This window comes from Durio zibethinus, chromosome 26 (genome assembly GCF_047325235.1).
Source record: "Durio zibethinus cultivar Kanyao isolate XHJ-2024 chromosome 26, ASM4732523v1, whole genome shotgun sequence".
Lineage (NCBI taxonomy): Eukaryota > Viridiplantae > Streptophyta > Magnoliopsida > Malvales > Malvaceae > Durio > Durio zibethinus.
In genome coordinates, this window is record NC_143187.1 from 13,647,471 (window position 1) to 13,660,067 (window position 12,597).

Here is a 12,597-nt window from a genome sequence, read left to right on the forward strand (position 1 = left end):
TTGGTGTTTTTTTTTTTCATTCTGGAGGAATCTCATCGTCGCTAAATGCTATATAATTTGGCATTACTAGGTTTCTAGCTAAGTGATTCATATATTCAATAGATACATTATGTGCCACATATGACTAGTTTAACACCTTCAAGAAGGCATTCCAGTGCGGTTTAGAATTCAACAATAGCAATAGCAATAAAATTCATATTGACATCTTATTTAATTGTTCAACAATAGAGTATTCACTATGCTTTACCAATTTCAAAAATTCATAAGCCTCTTTCTCTAATACTAGCTTCTAACATTTTTTTTCATGTACTACTTTCAGTTTTTCTATTCTTCTCCTACTTTGACCTTTTTTTACCCAGCTTTTTTTAGCATTTTTAGAGTATAGCATCTTTCACTTTAAGTTATGTCACCTACACTTATTTCTCTTGCCCTAGGACTACCATATCATAACTATATCTTCATGGCATAGCTTTATCATCCTTGTAGAAAAATGGGGTAAAAACTTTAAAAGTCATTGGCTTGGGGATGAGTTTATCCATAATTGACTTTGGTTTTTCTCTACAGTAAATTGTTACTTGTATTTGAACCAATTTTGATGGCTTGTCAGCGATGAACACTTCAGCACTTCTTGAAACCTTTCTTTTTTCATAAAGCTCAATTTGGTAAGAATCTAAGAGCTTCTGTACCTCTTGATGAAATTGCTCACAAGTTTCAATAGAGTGGCTAGCTACCCAATTATGATATTTGCACTTTTTGTTTGGTACATAACTTTCACAATAAATATGTGAATCCATTGGCTGTATCATGTCAGCTTCATATAAAGTATCAAATAACTGACTAAGAGAAGTTCTGATCTCTTCACCTTTTTTATACGATGCTCGTAGTCCTCATTCAGAGCATTTACATTATGGTTGGGCAATAGATTACCACTAATATTTAACGTCATTATCCCTTTTATATTAAAATTTATCATTCCATCCTTAATCAATCGTTGCATTTTATGTCTTAAGGCGATACAATTCTGAGTGGAATGATAAGTAATTTCATAATAGTAGTCACAATAAGCTGTAGGATCATATCATTTAGAATAAGAAGGCTTGAATGGCTTCAAACAACTAGGGGTAATTAAATGATTATTGTAGAGCAATTAATATAATTGTATATAAGTCATAGGGATAGGGTCAAATACAAGTTTTTCGTGATTGTTTCATAGCTCTCACGAACCACTTTTTAGGTTAGTAAGGTGAATTAGGGGTTTCATAAGAGGTTGGTTGCTAAGACTATATACAGGAGCTTATAGTCTAAAAGCGGGTTGATATGTTGATGCATAAAATAGTTGTGGGGCTGGCTAGTATGGGTATGGTGAAGTAAGGTTCATAGTATGATAGTATATGGAATAAGCTTATGGTGAATAGGGTTGGTAACCCTTGAATTGTTGTCTTTCAAAGCTAATAACTTGACCTTCAATCCTTTTTTTCCTTCGTGCTTTTTTGGTGGAAGCTTCTCCTCCATCCAACTTGTCATTCTTAATGACATTCTCAATGCTTTTACCTGAGATCACTATGTCAACAAAATTTTTTATTGCATTCTCTATCATCTTTTCATAATAAAGAGATTTTAAAGTGCTTACAAATAATACTGTGGTCTTTTTCTTAGTCAAAAATAACTAAACTTGAGTAGCTATGTCTTTTCATCTTAGTGCATACTCTTTAAATGATTTAATCATTTTTTTTCTATATTCTGTAAGGAAAAACAATCAAAAGTTAGATCTATTATATGCTAATACTAACTGATGAAATCATGGGCCATCTCACTCAAAGAATAGATGTGGATCCTATCCAATTGGACATACCATTTAGTAGTAGAGCTAGTAAGGTTTTCTTGAAATATATACATTAGCAGCTTTCCATTATTAGCATAGGCAGCCATTTAATGATAGTACATGGTAATGTGAATTTTTGGACACTTTGTACCATTATATTTTTTGAACTTCGAAACTTTAAACTTTGAAGGAATAACAACATCTGGGACTAAACAAAACCTAGCAACATCCATGAAACCATAAAAACCAATTTCTTTCACTATTCATAACTTTTCTTCAAGCATATTCATCTTCCTATTAGCTATTAAGTCCCCCAATAACTCAACCACTTTTGTTTTCTTTTTTTTTAGATCATCCAAATCAAGGACCTGGATTGGCTCTACTGTCTTTTTAGTAAAGACAAGATTTACGTAACTCTGGTAATGTCTTGAATTTAAAGCCGATGGCATTCTGAGGTATGTACACCCTATAGGATATATGAACTACTCAAATGGTGTATCCTGTGTGGACTAGGTTTGATACGGCCCATAATTAGGAAGGTATAGAGGGTCACCACCTCTTGTGATGGATAGTCCTATTGGCTAGTATTTTCTTCTATACTCTTTTTCTTATTTAATTTATTCAAGGCCTCTAAAATTTTACTCAACTCTCTTTCAAGCTTCTTTTAAGATTTCTCTATCTTTCCAAGACGATTGAAATTTTTTTGTTCCATTTATCTAGCTTAAGCTCTTGTATTATATTGGTGAGTTGATTGTATAGAATTCTTGTTTGGTGGAGCTATCTTTGAACATTGAGTACCATAATTGTATCATTATTAGAAATGTATGCTTTTTGTTTGGTATGTTAATGCATGAATGGAATGTACTAATATTTGCCACATAACTATCATTGATAAAAGAAATCTCAATTCAAAACTTTATTTAATAAAATTTCAAAACTACATCCTACCAAAGCCAAAACAATATTCTAAAATCCTAAACATCAATGTAATATTTCCTAAACATTATTCTAATACCTCGTTATGAACTTTCTAGCTTGCTAGTAATGATCTCGTGTCTCATCTGAAAAGTCAAGCAATTACTGCCCATAAACTCCTATTGGTTGCACTACAAATTCTTCCATTTTTTTTTATTTTTAATGTTTTGTCTACAACCATGCATAGCTGGTCGAAAAAGTGTCTTAAATATTTTTATTTTTTTTGTACACATATCTTTCCATTGCTCACTTTATTCAGCATATTTCTTGCATTCATTGATCAAAACTTCTAGCTATGCTGTGTGTTGATCCACTATCTTTTATAGCATCCAGTTATATTTGTGCACCTTAACAGTGGCATTTTGTCCTTCTTCCACCCTTTCTTTCAATAATTCATTCTCTTTTAAGAGTCAAGCAAGCTCAAGTCTAACTGATGAGTGCATCTTATCTAGATTATTGAATAAGGCTTTCCACTAGTCTTTTTGTTCACTAAGGCTTTGAATTTTTTGTTCTTGCAGCTTCAAACTTTTTTCTATTTCTTCCTTCAATCGCTTATTTTATTGTTCAAACTTATCTCTCTCAGTTTAGAGGTTTTTTTTAGCAGTTTCTACCTTAAGGAGTTAGCTTTAAGGGATGATTAACTTTTCATTCTTAAGGAAACACCATGTCCTTACTCCTTCTTGCATGCCACAAAAAATATTTTAGAGTAACATCATATGTGAGTTTCCCCTAGTTAACCCTAACAATTTGTTTCCATACCTTTTTTATTATTTCAATCTTTCCATAAGCCTTTTTTTTTTTGGTAAATAAGAATTTTCACTGATTAAATCATATATTTTTGAAATAAATTGCTCACATCCAAACTATCTTTTCACCAAAGTTAGAGCATAAGTAACAGCATCCTATAGGCCAAACAAAAAAAACCAAGGTTAATTCTCATAGCTATGTAACATTGTATCATGACACATCTAAGGTACTCTTCAAATTATCTTTTGGTTATCAAGCACATGGAAATATGAAACCCAATCTTCTTTTGACTTTGTTTTAGGCCATGTGCTATAATAAAACTCTTTAATTAAAATGCTAGAATGAAGATATGTTTTATGAAACTTACTTTTTTCACATTCAATATGACTCTTCATTCATACATAAAGCAATTGTAGGCACATGTTAAATCGACCTTTACCATTTTTGTGATAGTAGTTTAAGGATCAAATAGTTTCTACCAAAATGATTGGTACTGCATTGACTTTATGTTCTAATTGATCAATAAAATCTATCATTACAACATCAACATATCCAATGATATTTTGAATGATCACCAATCCATATAGAGCTATAGCCATTGCTACCATTCCCTGATCATCACCCAAATGCTCATGAATGAAGTCTCACAGAAAATCCCATTGAATACCTTTACTCTATTTTAAAATATGCATCAAGTTGAAGCAAGCTGAGTCCAAGCATTTGCATAAGCTTTTTTCAACAACTCACTTTGTTTGACAAATAAATTTTATTTGGGTTTGGTAAATCAAAGCAAAGCAAAACCATGTATTATTCAATTGTAGGCATCATATCTACTTCATTGAAGACAAAGCATCTGTAAGAAGAATCCCAAAACTAAAGGATAGCTTTGATCAAATTATTGTCCACATCTACTTAGAACAGTGAAGTTATATCTCCATATTTGTTCTCAAATACCTCTTGCCTTATTCTATTCATGCATTTCCAAACATTGCTTAAGTCGGCCAAGTCATTTTGTTAGAGATCAAGATGAACTATCTTAAGCAATGATGAGATAAAAACCTTCAAATAGACAATTACCCTTTTTTTAACCTTCTTTTGACTTGATTTTTAACTGGTGAGCAGATTCATAACAAATTGATGTAGACTTTGATTGCATTTGGCTTTCCATAAATATAAGTATGAGATTTGATTTATTAATAACTTATATGTAACAAATATTCCCTATATGAAAATGATGCAAATGCACAATGTTAAATATGACAATGAAAATGATGCATAAGATTAAATGATATGACAATGCAAACACTAATTGAAATGATACAAATGCACAAAGTCAAACAAATAAAATAGTTAGATAATCAATATATCACACAAATTGTTCTTTCTTGTTTCCTAACTTTGGGTTACATATATCAATAGGTAAAAAAGGTTCTATCTTAAGGCTGGCCTCTTAAGTGTAGATTATATGATAGGCTAAGTGATTTTGACTACTAAAGGTTCCCTAAATTGTTCCTTACATCATTATCCATCACAAACTAGTAAGGCATTCCAATCCTCACACATCACAGGCTATCAACGAAAATGATTCAATTTGAGTGGGAGTATTTTGCTAGCCATTGCAGAGATTATCATTTTATGGGAGCATAAGTACTTTATTCCCTCCTATAAAAAATGGAGCCCAAGTTTAAAGCTCATATAATACAAATACATGTGATTGTGTGTATAGGGGAACATATAATTGTCAACCCCTATAAATAATTAAAAAACAGAAAAGAAAAAATGTTAGTAAGCAAATAAAAAAATCTTACATTTAAAATCATTAGATCAAATGATAGGATAAATTTAAAATGTTATGGCCAGAATCTCTATGATCCTCAGTAGAGTCGTCAAACTATCATAACATATAGATTTATAAATCTATAGCTAGACTTAACCTAAAAAGTCGTCACTAATTTTTTTTATTTATATGTGATTGGCCACCCAATAAATCTATCTCTTTAAAGAGCTCCTAAGCTTAACTAAAAGTCCCTAATAAATATGTTCTGGTCTACTAATCAGAACATGATTTAGGAGTTTGGTTACATATTGAAAAAGTTATAGCACTTCTATATACTTGTCCAAATGATGGTACCATTTTATTTTAAATTATCTTAAGGTCTTAATTCTAATTGTCTTTTATTAATATTTAAATATTAGAAATAACTTTTAAGATTTTCCATCAATCTAGTGAAATTCTTAAAAATACTTTATCACCTTAAGAGTATTCAAGAATCTCAAATGTTTTCTTAAAGAGGTTTCGTCGTAAAAAAAAACTTAATCATTTATTTTTTATTAAATTTTATTTTATTGAAAATATATCTAATTTTTTTTACCATTTGGGCCAAAATTAGAAATATTTTCTTACTTAGAAATATCATAGATAATCATCCATTTGTGATTACTAAGAATTTCATAATTGGAATTTATTTTTTATTTTTATTTTTATTTTTAAATTTTTCACCAATTTTATCTATTTAGAAAATTTTTCTATAAGTTTCATTTCTAAAATTTTCACCATTTGGATTAAATTTATAATCTAAAGTCTTGTTAGTGTCTTAATCTTTGGAAAGAAAATAATATGACAATTATTTTTTAAAGTCTCATTTAAATTCTTTCACCATTTGGGTTGAATTTAGAAAAAAAAACCTTTCGCCTATAAATCTTATGAAAATTTAACCATTCGAGATTTTTCTAAAGATTTCATCCTTGGATAATTGTTAAATATTTCACCCAAAATTTTAAGTGTTTTTTATATTTTTATTTTTTTATTTGAAAAAGAATATAATTATTTTTATTGAAATTTCAACTAAATTCTTCTACCATTTTGGTAAAATTTAGAGAAATTCCTCACTTAGAAATTTTTTAAGAAATTTACCATTTTGAAATTTTCAAAAAATCTCATCCTTGGATAATTCATATTTAAATTCCAAATTTATTATATTTTATTTTATTTTTAAAAAAATTGAAAATAAATATTAATTATTGTTATTATTGAAATTTTATCTAAATTCAACTCCATTTTGGTCAAATTTAGAAAAGTTTCTCACCTAAAAATTTTAAAAATTTAACTTTTTGTAATTTTTTTAAAAAAATTTCATCATTAGATAATTATTATTTATTTCTAATGTTTTATTAAAATTTTATTTATCTATGTTTTAATTTTCTTCTCTAATTTTTCCTAGAATTTAATCTTGTAAAATAATTTTGGAAAAATAAATAAATAAATGAACAAAGAATGGCATAAAAATAAAAACACAAAAAAAAACCTAAAACAAGAACCGGCTTGACTCAGCTAATGTGATGCAGCTCGATTGTAGGAAGAAAAAGCAGCTTAAACGGCTCAAAGAGGTGGCTTGGCTCAACTCAAGGGACAACGGTTAGAGATAGGTTGCGAATTGGATCACGCTACAAGTCGAGTCAAGTTGGTGAAAACATGTGGATCTTGGCCTTTTATAGTGTTCAAAATGGCATCATTTCAATTAGCTATAAAAGCCAAATTTTATTTTTTTCCTAAGACTTCACTTCTGCTCTATTTTTTTTTTCCTTTTCTCTGTCTCTCTCTCTCTAAAAATGCATGAATGTCATTTGAATCCCTCACTAGATTCTAAAAAATAATGCAGGGAACTGGGTATGATCAAAAAATTCAAGTTTGGCCAAAATTTTCATCAGAAAACTGGAAAAGTATGCTAGAATATGGGAAATCATGCCAGAATTTAGAATTTTTCAAATTTTTCAAAAAAAAAAAAATCCACTTAATCAACAAAATCAACTTCTTTTGCCCCAAATTAAATCGAATCTAATCTAACCAATAAACTCCAAAAAAATTAAAATCACTATATTTCTGTCAAACAAAATTTTATCTTATATTTCGCTGCTGATTTGAGTATATTATTTTTGCTCACTTCTGTCCATTTATTCTGCTGATGGAAACTTATTTATAGCAAAAAATTCAGATCCAAATGGTGATCCAACACAGATTAAACTCCCCAAAGAATCTATTTAATAATTGGATTAGGATTAAATTTCATTATTATCTCTTACAAAGCCTTTTTTATCAACCGATTGAATCCTCCTCTAATTAAGGTTCCGCCATTACCTTTTTTTTTAATAGATAATAATAAAATAACAACAAGATAATAAATAAATAGTAAGATAATAATAATAATAATAAACAATAATAAAATAAGATAATAAAATAATAGTAAAATAATAAAAAAAATAAGATAACACTAAGATAATTACTTAAAAAATTAAATAAATATCAATAATAATAATAATAATAATAATAATAATAATAATAATAATTGGGTCCAAACAATTTGGGTTCAATTATTTTAGGCCCAGACCATAAGGTGTCTACAATGATGACAATAACATAGTGAAAACTTTGTTTGATTTGACGATGGGAAGGAGAGAAATGACGATGAAAATAGCATAACTTGGGATTAAATCTATGAAGATCTAGCAAGTTTCTAAACAAACCAACAGCACCATGTGAAAGAGGAGACCAAAACAAACTTTTGCAAAAATTTTAGAGGCAACTGACATCGGTGCATAGCGGTAAAAAACAAAGGGGACAATGGTGACTGTCAAAATGTATAAGTCTGTAAACCTATCATAAACACAACTTAGGAGTCGCTACCAATCTTCTTAACTTAGGTGCGTCTGGCCGCCTAACTAAATATGTTCCCTTTTAAAAAGATATCCCAAGTTTGACTTGGGTTCTTTACTAAAGTAGATTCTAATCTATGAAACTAAAATTAGGTTTAGGAGTACGATTACGTACAGGAAAGGTTATAAGACCCTTACAATATCTATCCAAAGGATGGTACCAGTTAATTTCATGTTATCCAAAGCTTTAAAATATTTTTAAAATTTACCAAATATTTTGTTTCAAAATCAACAAAATATTTCAATAGTCTGGTTAGATTTTATTTTGAGATTTAAATCTTCTAATAGTTTGGTAAAATTAAAAAAAAATCATAAATTTAACTTTCTTTAAAAAAAAATATTAAACTGTCTGATAGTTTGGTAATAATTAATTACAAGATTTAAATCATCCAATAGTTTGGTAGGATTGAAAAAATCATTAAACCTTTCAATAATTTAGTAAGATTTAATTTGAAATTAAAATTTTTCAATAGATTGGTAGGATTGGTTTCAAAAACCATTAAACATTTTAATAATCTGGTAAGATATAATTTGATATTTAAGTTCTCTAATAATTTAATAAGACTAATTCATTTATTTTTATAAATTTAAAACTTTAATTTAAATAAATAAATAAAATACCAAAAATACTATTTTGGCTTGGCTCAGCTCAAATTATGGCTCTACTCCTCTCAATTGAAGTGGTTTGGCAACTCTGGCTTAACTTAAAGGACCAGTGGCCAGATTAGGTCTTCATTGGGTCTACATGCGAGTTCAATTTCGAGTTGGCTTCAGACCCGATCGCTAAAACGGAGCCATTTATGTTGCTTTATAAAGCCCCACTTTCATTTTTTTTTTTTGCTTCATTTTTCATTTGGATCTTCTCTCTCTAACCTATTTTCTCTAACTTCTCTCTAAACATTTTACCAAGCCAAGAATACCTACCAGGAAATCCAAAAGTCGGCCATACTTTGCCATTTCCTCAACCATCACTGTATACCACCATCGACCACCGCTTACTGGTGTTGGTTGGCTTTTAATTTTTACCCAAAAGTTTTTTTTTATCTCTTCTTCAACTTGCGAACTTAGATTACTCTAAAACAACCTCAAATTGTCTAGATCTAAGGCTTAAATCGTTGTCTGTTCACCATCATTTCACCATTTTTTTCACTTTGTTCAGCTTAGATTTTCATTATGCTTTTCTCAATCTTCTACTATACCCTTCCACTGTTTCAGATTTTCCAAAGGCCATTCATCACCATGTACTATTGATATTATTCACGAAACCTTTTCTTCTTTCTTTTGCCATCTATTACTTTAAAGGTCTTTGGGAAACCCTAATATGAGAAATCCTATAAGAAAAAAAAAATTTGCTAAAATTTATTTTTGTTGATTGTGTGATTTCTGATAGTTAGAATATGAACTGAAATTAGTTTTTTCTAGTTTTCTGCTACTTGAATGTTGTATCTCTACTATATGTTTTCTCATTTTGAATTGTGTATTTGTGGACTTGAAAGATTGAGTTTGATTAGATCAAATTGTGTCAATTCTATTCAATTATTGTTGATCAAAACCTTTTGTGTTATTTTGGCAACTTGATTAAATTTGTTTCTTATTGCCTATCCTTCTAACTATGCTTGCTTCTTCCTTTCAATTTTGACTTATGACCAAACCCTTCAAAAGCCTATATAAATCTCCAAATACTAACTCAAGCCTAAACCAATCACTCAAAATTTTTAATGATTTTTTTTGTTACTCCCTTTAGTGTTACTGATAAAGTTCTTTTGATTTTGCTAAGCTGTTCCCCCTATATAAAAATAATCCCAGTTATGAAAATTTTCACTAATCTTTTATCAGGCTTCAAAGTGATCAATAATCATGAGTAATGATGCTAAAGGTGAGTAGGTTTTGATTAGGATTAGGTTATGGCCTTGTGGGAAATGAGTATTGAGAATGTTTGCAGAGTATGAAGTGTTTGTGGATGTTGATTGATTGGTAAGAGGGTAGTGATAACAAGCTTTTGACATTGGCAGTCATGGTATGTGAGAGATTTCATTACCAAATTGTTGTATTTTTTATGCCTATTCTTTAAGTTTTTCTTCCCTTTTTCCCCTTTGTTTGGAAAACCCATAATGAAACTAGAAAACTAAGCCTTAACCTCGATTGAAGCCTCAACCCTCACCAATCACTCTTATTTTTATTTTTTCCTATTCCCTAGTTGTTGATGGTGATTGTGTTTTTTATAGGCATACAATTTCTATTGGAATCGTTCTCTAAAACAAATAAGAATTTGCATTATGTTTAGAAATTTCACCTTTAAAAGATTCAATACAAAAACAACTTTATCACTAAAAAAATTCAATCCCAATCTTTTTGGGCTTTTCTCAAGACCTTTTTTTCATTTTCAAATTTCCCCTTTTTTATTTTTTTTTTTACTTTCTCTAAAAATTCTTTTGAAAGAAGTACAAAGAAAACTAAATAAAAAATAAAAAAAATAACTAACATTTACACTTCATTAGGCTCATGACTAAAAGAAAATCTTAATAAACACTTCAATTTGGGCTTCAAACCTAAATCAAAGGCGCAACTCAAATAATATATTAAGACCCAAAAAAAAAAAGGTTACATGAAAACTTAAATGAAAATATTTAGGAAAAAAATGAAGTGTCATGGTAATGTTGACTTTCATTAGGTTTTAGGTTTTTGGTTGCCAAAGTTCCTTAAATTGAGAGCTAGTGGAAACAAGTATTAGAAAGAGAACAATAGAAGAAAATGAAAAGGAAATAAAATTTGAGGTATTTAAGAAGACCTAAAACTATTGTGTTTTGGCACTAAATGAAACCGAGTTCTTTTAACCTATTTTTAAACTCGCACTAGGTGACCAAATTTGGGTACAACCTAATCACAACAATCTGACCCAATCACATTCGTAGCCCACCCTAGCAACAAATTGAAAGGATCTAGGTCCAACCGTAAGACCAATTCTTTTAGCTCATCATTTTCAAGCTATTATTTACTTCTATAACTGAGTTGCTATCAAGCCTAAGTTAAACCACTGATCCTTGTTTTAATAATTTTTTATTTTTTACTTTTTATTTATTTTAGAACTAATACCATACATGGTCCTCAAAATTTGGGCCAAATTCTATATTGTCCTTTAATTTTAAAAAGTTCTAATTAAGTCTTTACTTGTCTAAACATGTTTTAATATGGTCCTTTAATCTGTTGGATCATCTAAATTGATGGTAAATCTTATGTTGCATGACATATAATCTTTCAAACTTTTATTACGTGAAATTTTTTAAACCCTACATGGCATGACATACAATTTTCCTTAAAAATCAATTCTCTACCCTTAAATGCTTTCTGTTTTTACTTTTCACCATGGTTGCTTCTCACTCCATTTCTTCTACCACCATTTAACTCCAAAAAATGTCCTTAACCCTAATATTTTTTAATCTCCAATTCTTCAAAACCTTGATTTTTTATTCTATTCTTGGTGAATCAGTGAGTTGTGACTTAGCTACCTCGCTAGTTTCCATATTCAGATTCTACCCGACTGATGAGAAACTTGTTCGTTACTATCTAAACATAAAATCTTGAATAATCCATCCTTTGATGCGATCTTTATTATTGATATTTATATATCTTAACCTTGGGATTGCCCTGGTAATTTTTTTAGTTTGATTTATTTCTTGCTTAGCTTGGTCAATTGTTTGCTCGATTCTTGAATTTTAGGTTAATTTTTTAGTCTTGTCCTAAATTTTAGGTTTTGAAATTAGGTTTTCCTTTTTGGTTTTTTAAATGTTAATTTATGGGTTTTAAGGTAAAATTTAGTTTTATGCTTAAGGTTTGATTTTTAAAGATACTTAATTAGAGCTTAACTTTCTTTTAAGGCTTTTCATTTTAATTTTTTTAAATTAGGATGTTATTACTTGGTCAATTACATATTTAAATTCTTAATTTTTATTAAATTTTCAACTTTCTACTTTAAAGATTCCCACTTTAAGCCTTTTTTAGGTTTTTTTTTTTAATTCTTGAAATTAGGCTTTTTTACTTTCTGCTTCAATTTCATTTTTAAAGATACCTACTTTGAGTTTATAAGTTAGTTTTTTATATGTAATGTGCAGATTCTTTTCATTTCATAAGGTTCCCTGGTTCTTGCACATGTCTTTTTCTTTTACACAGTTTCATAGGCTTTTCTTTTTTTCACAGTAAAACTTACTTTTTTTTTGTCTTTTTTGTTTTTGTTTGGTCTAAGTTTTTTTTTTTTAGTCTTTTTCCTTTTCTATTTTATGATTTGTTTAAAAACCATAAAAAATTCCATGTAATCTATTCAAACAACAAAAAAATTTTACATAATA